The sequence below is a fragment of the Nycticebus coucang genome, chromosome 8, assembly GCF_027406575.1.
Source record: "Nycticebus coucang isolate mNycCou1 chromosome 8, mNycCou1.pri, whole genome shotgun sequence".
Classification (NCBI taxonomy): domain Eukaryota; kingdom Metazoa; phylum Chordata; class Mammalia; order Primates; family Lorisidae; genus Nycticebus; species Nycticebus coucang.
The window spans coordinates 51,702,090-51,710,262 of record NC_069787.1 but is presented as its reverse complement, the minus strand read 5'-3'; the positions used below and the strand labels follow the sequence as shown (position 1 = coordinate 51,710,262).

The 8,173-nt window shown below is 38.8% G+C and overlaps 1 pseudogene; it reads right to left on the bottom strand.

Annotated features, from left to right (window-relative positions):
• Nucleotides 1–3,899: 3,899 nt before the first annotated feature.
• On the bottom strand, nucleotides 3,900–4,665 carry LOC128592735 (ribosome biogenesis protein NSA2 homolog; annotated as a pseudogene).
• Between the last annotated feature and the right edge of the window lie 3,508 nt (nucleotides 4,666–8,173).

Genomic DNA, 8,173 nt, shown 5'->3' with positions numbered 1-8,173 from the left:
CATTCCTTTTGGAAAGATATATGGAGAACACTCAGAGATCTAAAAATAGATCTGCCATTCAATCCTGTAATTCCTCTGCTAGGCATATACCCAGAAGACCAAAAATCACAACATAACAAAGATATTTGTACCAGAATGTTTATTGCAGCCCAATTCATAATAGCTAAGTCATGGAAAAAGCCCAAGTGCCCATCGATCCACGAATGGATTAATAAATTGTGGTATATGTATACCATGGAATACTATGCAGCCTTAAAGAAAGATGGAGACTTTTCCTCTTTCATGTTTACATGGATGGAGCTGGAACATATTCTTCTTAGTAAAGTATCCCAAGAATGGAAGAAAAAATACCCAATGTACACAGCCCTACTATGAAACTAATTTGGGACTCTCACATGAAAGCTATAACCCAGCTACAACTTAACAATAGGGGGAAGTGGGAAAGGGGGGGGTGGGTAGAGGGAGGGGAATCGGTGGGATCACACCTGTGGTGCATATTACAGGGGTATTTGCGAAACTTGGTAAATATAGAATGTAAATGTTTTGGCACAGTAACTGAGATAACGACGGAAAGGCTATGTTAACCACTGTGACAAAAATGTGTCAAATGGTTTATGATGTGAGTGTATGATGCCCCATAATCATATCATTGTATACAGTTATGATTTAATAAAAAAAAAAAAGAAAATGTCTCATGTGTTAAACAGCATGTGTTTTTGCTGTTATGCTCAAGATTTGCATTAATATAATAAAAGTTCACCTATTTCCCTATTACTCTTGATATTTCACTAATGTGACAGTGGTAACATTATTATCAAGATTTGGGAAATTATGGGAAATTAGATTTCTAAAAGCTTTATTTTAAGTCAGGGTTTCTCAAAGATTGATGTTATAAAAGGTGATTTTTGGATGATGTGAGCATAGACTTTATTTTTCTTAATAATTTAGAATTTATTTTAATGTACTTGGGAAATATGAATAATATATCCAGCCCATGAGTTTATGGGTTTTCTTTGGATGAGGCCAAGGTCCGGTGGCAAGAAAATTAGTCTCAATATATATATGAAGAACCAAAAAACTTTCCTTTAGAGAATTTGAGGATGTGAGATGTTCCTGATTAGAATTTATGGCTCTCGGAGTGCTTAGAAATATTGCAATGCAAGGTTCAACAGAGGTATGAATTTTCATTCACTTGAATTACAGACAAGAATCAGTGTTTTAAAACAATTTTGAAAAGTACTTTGAGAAGAAAAATGCCATCAAGATGGCTTAGTGAAAATAACCTTCGTGGGTCACCGGCCCCTCCCCCAGAAGTCTTTCAATGATGCTCAGCTGTGATTCTCTTCTTAAGTCTAGTTCTTGATTTACTTAAGGATAAATCACCTAGTAGAATCCCCTTTATTGCTGCTAAAATCCTGTCCCTGAGGAGTAATTGCGGCTTTAAAGGCAGAACTCGTACAGCCATCCGCGTTCCCTACCGGCTTTCTGCTCATTCCCCAGGGGAGGCCTGGTCGGGGCTTGCCGGGACGTCCCAGAGGAAGAGCTGCCGACGGAGCCTCATCAGCTGTCTTTTGTGCGGGCCGTGACATCAATATGGAGAGCACGAGGCAGAGAGGAGACTTGGGCTCCAGTCCAGATTGTCCCTTTGGTCTGACCCTGGGCGAGGTATTTAGCCCAGACTCGGTGCTTAAGTTACAGGACAAAACCAACCCAGGGGTCCGAGTCAGCGACCGGTTCCTCCTGGGTGCAGGTTCCCGGTCTCGGTGGTAGGGTGTGGTGGTTGTCTGGGGCCTGCACAATGTTCCAAAGATGAGGAAATTTCACGTGAAACATCTGGAAGTTCTGCTTCTGTTTGAAACCTCAAGACTCTGTGACTTTGGTCCAGCGTTCCTAGATGGCACGATCCCTGGAGGTGAGCAGCTGTTGCCCACCATAGATGCCACTTCCTCGGGGCCTCACCCCTCCCTTTACCCAGGCGGCTGCTGGGTCCTGTCGCAGCACCTGCCGGTGGTCCCGTGTTTCTGACTTCTAGAACTCTCTTTCGATTTCTCAAATGTCATCCTTGTTTCTGTCTCCTTGGTGCTTCCAGAAAAGACTGGGTTTAATAGATAGGCAGTGTCTGTGTTATTAAACCAGTTGTACTGATTTTTCACAACTTTCCCTATGTATAATAAATTGGTCTTCATAATTATGAAGACCATGAAGTTTAAGATAAGTTCAGTTAGGTTTAGTTTACTTTTTTAAATCTAGAATTAACTCCCATATCATAAAAGTGATTATTCCTTTTTTTTTTTTTTTTGTAGAGACAGAGTCTCACTTTACCACCTTAAATAGAGTGCCATGATGTCACAGGACTCACAGCAACCTCTAGATCTTGGGCTTCCACGATTTTCCTGCCTCAGCCTCCCGAGCAGCTGGGATTACAGGCGCCCGCCACAACGCCCTGTTATTTATTTATTTATTTATTTATTTTTTTGTAGAGACAGAGTTTCACTTTATTGCCCCCGGTAGAGTGCCGTGGCGTCACACAGCTCACAGCAACCTCCAACTCCTGGGCTTAGGCGATTCTCCTGCCTCAGCCTCCCGAGTAGCTGGGACTACAGGCGCCCGCCACAACGCCCGGCTATTGTTTTGTTGCAGTTTGGCCGGGGCTGGGTTTGAACCCGCCACCCTCGGTATATGGGGCTGGCGCCCTGCTCACTGAGCCACAGGCGCCGCCCAATTATTCCATTTTTAAAATGATTGGTTTTGATGTGATTTTGAATAAACATCCAAGCTTCCTTTATTCTCTCACATTGTCAAAGGAATCAGAAATAACATAAAGATAATGAGGAGGAAAAAGCCCTTGTGTTCATTTCTGTTTGCTAATGTATTATCTACCTGCTCTCCATCTTTAGAGAGTCCAGGAAAATGTAATTGTTGGGGGTAAAAAGCATCAGGTAGCAGAATAACCTAAGATATGAGAAAAAAGTAAAATGTAAAGTATTGATTTAATATAGGGTATCTTTACAGTATACATGCAATTATCATAAATAATAACAACATGGGATAATATAATAATAATAATAACATGGGATATCATGAAGTCAGTGCTTATTATTTTACATAATTTGATATATATTTTATATGATATGCACATAATTATGATATATAGTAATTATATATAATATAGAGGATGTTTTAAATTGTAACATGAAGTAAATGTGGAGCCTACCACATCTTCAACTTGAATTTCAAGTTTTCAGAACGTGGACAGTCAGTTATGTTTTTTCAGATGGATTTAACTGTTTTAGAATCTATAAGAAGTAGACTTAATATTTGTTGGCTTCCTTTATATGATGTAACTTTTTCTAATTTTCATATATGACTTTATCAACTGTATACAACTCTCTTGGGCAGATTGTTCTGCTGGGTGGAGAACATCAGTGGACTGGGTGTTCTAGTAGCACCTAGCTCAAGTCTCGGCTCTCATAGCTGCTAGGGTCACAGAGACGGTAAGTTTGAGAAGCACACTAAGCCTCAGTTTCCTCCCTTGTAAAAAGGGATAATAATAAGACTTACAAATAAATTCATAAAGACCATATAAAATAATCCTCCTAAATCACTTTGCATTAGTGCCTGGCATTAAAAAAAATGCATTATAGATGTTTTGGGGTTTTTTATTTTTGGGTAAAAAATTAATGATCATGACTTGAATATTCTCTCAATCTTGACTTTTAAAGAGTGTTCTTAGTTAAATGTTTTGACTATTATCTTTTTAACTAGACCATTGTAATGTTTTGTACGGTTTAATAAACGGTTCTCTTGATGACTGCAGACATGTAAGGCTGTTTGGTAGTGATCAGAAACATCCCAGTGTTGCTTTTCTTCTTGGATAGTCTTCAAGTATGAAATGGCTATCAAACCAGCAAGCCTGCATTTATGCATCTGTCATTTTCAGGATTGTTGGTAACCTGGGCATATTTCCCTCAAATAATTCTGCTGCTTTATGTCCCGAGGCCCAGCTCCCTCGCATTGACCTCTATGGCAGACTCTGTCAATAGCACCCAAAGTTGTATATCACAGGGATAAGGGATTCTTCTTTACACTGAGAATTATCAGGAAAAAAGGTGGCTTTCAGTTCAGGCCCTGTTACGTGGGCCTTTTCTTGCAATGTAGGCCCATTGGCATCATGAATCTTTCATTTTTAGGTGGTTTTCTTCTAAAGCCATCACCAACAAAGCAGCCTTTAGCAACCAGCCTCCGTCTTTCTCTTTTCTGTTCAAATAACTTTTCATACACCTGTTTCTCCCTGGACTTTGGGTGAAGTGACTTCCCATTCTCCCACTTCTCCTTTGGGTTTTTGTTTAATCATACTGGAAAGTACTTTGGCTCAGTAGTGTCCCTCCCTGTCCAGCAGATAGTAGCTTCTGCTCCCTGTGGATTCTTTTCATCATCATCCTTTAGTTCGGTGTTTCTCTGTTCATGCGTCTTAATGGTCCTTTTCATTTGTATTTTCTCAGTATGGCGTGTTTGTGGTAGAACTTGGCCCTGGGAACAGGCATTTTCTTTGCCTTCTTTGAGCACTCTGAGCCTCTGACTTCCCTTTTTTCTCCTTTTCTCAGGGTAATCTAAATGATATCCATAGTGTTTATGGTATAATCCACTATATTCATTTTGTGGCATGATGACAGCTGCAGGGCTGCTGGGCATAAGCTCTGGGGTATAAAGGAGCTCTCAGTCTTTGGGTGTCAGAGACCCACTAACCATTTGAGGTAGGACGTGACAGGAAAAGCTGTCTTTTTTTTAAGCCACAAATGATTTCTGTTCAAGAAAGAGTTGTATACAGTTGATAAAGTCATATATGAAAATTAGAAAAAGTTATATAAAGGAAGTCAACAAATATTAAGTCTACTTCTTATAGACTTTTCTTATAGATTTTTCTATTTTCCTTTTTTTTTTGTAGAGACAGAGTCTCACTTTGTCACCCTCGGTAGAGTGCCGTGGCATCACACAGCTCACAGCAACCTCCAACTCCTGGGCTTAAGCGATTCTCTTGCCTCAGCCTCCCAAGTAGCTGGGACCACAGGCGCCCGCCACAACGCCCAGCTATTTTTGGTTGCAGTTCAGCCGGGGCCGGGTTTGAACCCGCCACCCTCGGTATATGGGGCCGGCACCCTACCAACTGAGCCACAGGCGCTGCCCTAGATTTTTCTATTTTCTTATAGATTTTTTTTTTAAGCCACAAATGGTTTAGTGCTGCTTTTTCCTACTGGTCATGCATCACTGGGATTTACAAGCAGATTGCATATTACATTTATCCTCACATCTGAATTACATTTTATCATTCAATAGCCCCCACTTCTCATAAAATAAAACTTTTTGCAGACACACACTGCCAACAAGAAGGGCTAACTAGCCTGTCCCCACACAGCCTCTGTTATGTCAGAGTGACACCGTTAGGAGTTCAGGACAAAGGCAGGCAGGGGCACGTGTCTGGTTGAGGTTGTTGGTGTAATGCCTGTTGTCCCGTCAGATGGAGTGGTGCGGTATTGTGCAGGCAAAAAACTAACCGGCTGGATTTTGATGTCAGATTATTTAGAAATAATCTTCTGGATTATTAGGAAAGATTGAGCACTTGGTAGATCAATATTCTGTAGGCAGGTAAACTGCTACCATCTTACAGCCAAAGAATGGGAAATCCCTTAAGAAATGAAGATCGGACTGCAATAAACATTCTGGTACATATGTCTTTCTTATAATGTGATTTTTGGTCTTCTAGGATATATACCTAGTAGAGGAATTGTAGGATTGAATGGCAGGTCTATTTTTAGATCTCTAAGTGTTCTCCAAACATCTTTCCAAAAGGAACGTATTAGTTTGCATTCCACCAGCAGTGTAGAAGTGTTCCCTTTCTCCACATCCATGCCAACATCTCTGGTTTTGGGATTTTGTGATGTGGAATAATCTTACTGGAGGTAGATGATATCTCCAAGTAGTTTTGATTTGCATTTCTCTGATGATTAAAGATGATGAGCATTTTTTCACATGTCTGTAGGCCGTGTGCCTGTCTTCTTCAGAGAAGTTTCTTCATAATCGCTAAGTCATGGAAGAAGCCCAAGTGCCCATAAACTCACAAATGGATTAATAAATTGTGGTATATGTACACCATGGAATATTATGCAGCCTTAAAGAAAGATGGAGACTTTACCTCTTTCATGTTTACATGGATGGAGCTGGAACATATGCTTCTTAGCAAAGTATCACAAGAATGGAAGAAAAAGTATCCAATGTACTCAGCCCTACTATGAAACTAATTTATAGCTTTCATTCGAAAGCTATAACCCAATTATAGCCCAAGTATATGGGGGAAGAGGAAAGGGAGGGTAGAGGAGGGAGGAGAATGGGCAGAGGAAGGGTAATTGGTGGGACCACACCTACGGTGCATCTTACAAAGGTACATGTGAAATTTACTAAATGTGGAATATACATGTCTTAACACAATAACTAAGAAAATGCCATGAAGGCTATGTGAACCAGTTTGATAAAAATATTTCAAATTGTATATAAAACCAGCGCATGGTACCCTATGATTGCATTAATGTACACAGCTATGATTTAATAAACAAACAAACAAAAAAGAAATGAAAATCAAGCTTGCTGTTGTCCCTCAGACTTACATGCAACACTTAGGACTAAAGGGCGCAGAGAAGTCTCAGAAAACACCAAAGCCCGTGAAATCCACTCGAGTGCACAGCTATATTTTTGACCTCAATCTTTTAAGTTATTATTTGGTTTTTGTTCAATTTGATTCCTACCTTGTTTGAAGATGAAAAAAAGAAGTGACAGTGAAAAAATCTATAAATGCAAAGGAAATTAAACCTCTTGGTTTGGATTCAGAGTAAGGCCACATATTAAAATAATTGCTGATTTTGTAGAATTATTGAAATATTTTTATTTTCATCGCTTCTTCCTTTGATTTAAACTTTTTTTACACTGTATTTTAGTTGTATTTATTATACGTACCATGGTTAAATATTATTTTGACTTTCATAAAAGAAAGCCATAAAAGTTCCACTCAAAATTATGGTGATTTCTGATGTAGTAGGTCTTTTTCTTTCATTTTGTTTTATGTTGATTGGTTTTTGCATTTTGTTTATTTTTCTTTCCTTTACATTCCAGAGATTGATTAATACTATTTATTTTCTGCCAGTTTAGGATTTCAGCCACAGTATTTATTTTTATTTTACTAGTGCTTACTTTTATATTTTAACAGTCATAAACATATTTAAAACCTCTTACTTTTTTTTTAACAGCATTTTATTGTGAAAATTGTTAGACACACAGCACATTTGAAAACGTTTTACACTACACACTTGTATCTACTACTTGGACTCTGCAATTAACATTTTATTGTACTGGCTTTATTAATTAGGACAATTTCTTATGATGAAAGTTTACTCGCTACTGCTTGCAATAGTACTTACATATTTTTATTAACCAAGAAAAGGTGCATTTGAACTTTTTAAAGCCTTATAAAAAAAGAGGTGGATGAGCTAGAGTAGGCCTTACTCAATGAATGCATAGAGGGAAACTTCCAAGGCTTACATGCCTCTCCATACAGTGACCTCTAAAAGGATCCATTGTCCCTACGCTAGAATCATGTTCAGCGTGAGCGGGCCTTTTTAAATGTTCATCTTCTGAACTTAAGCCTTTTTATCCGATGCAATTAAATGTCAACTTCTGTCATTTCCAGAGAAAAAGTGATCGATCAAGCTATTTGGCTTGATGTATTTCCCAAAAGTTGATAGGATTTTACATTAAATCCCAGATAGTGAAGTATCAATGTATTCTTTTCATTAGTTTCTTAAAAATATCCTCTTTGCAATAAGTTTGAACAGATTTCATTCATTAAATGCCTTTTACAAGATTTATTTGTATATATTCATAGGGTACAGATACAATTTTGCTATATGGATATATTGCAGGGTGGTGAAATCAGGGTTTTCGGTGCATCCATCACTGGAGTGAAGCACGGAGCACACACTTCCAGGACCCTGCAGTCCCCTTTGTCTATCATTCCATACTCTGATACCTTGTCCCCACATTATTTAGCTCCCATTCCTAAGTGAGAACATATGGTTTTTGTGCCTCAGTTAAGATAATGGGCTTCAGTTTCATCAATGTTCTTGCA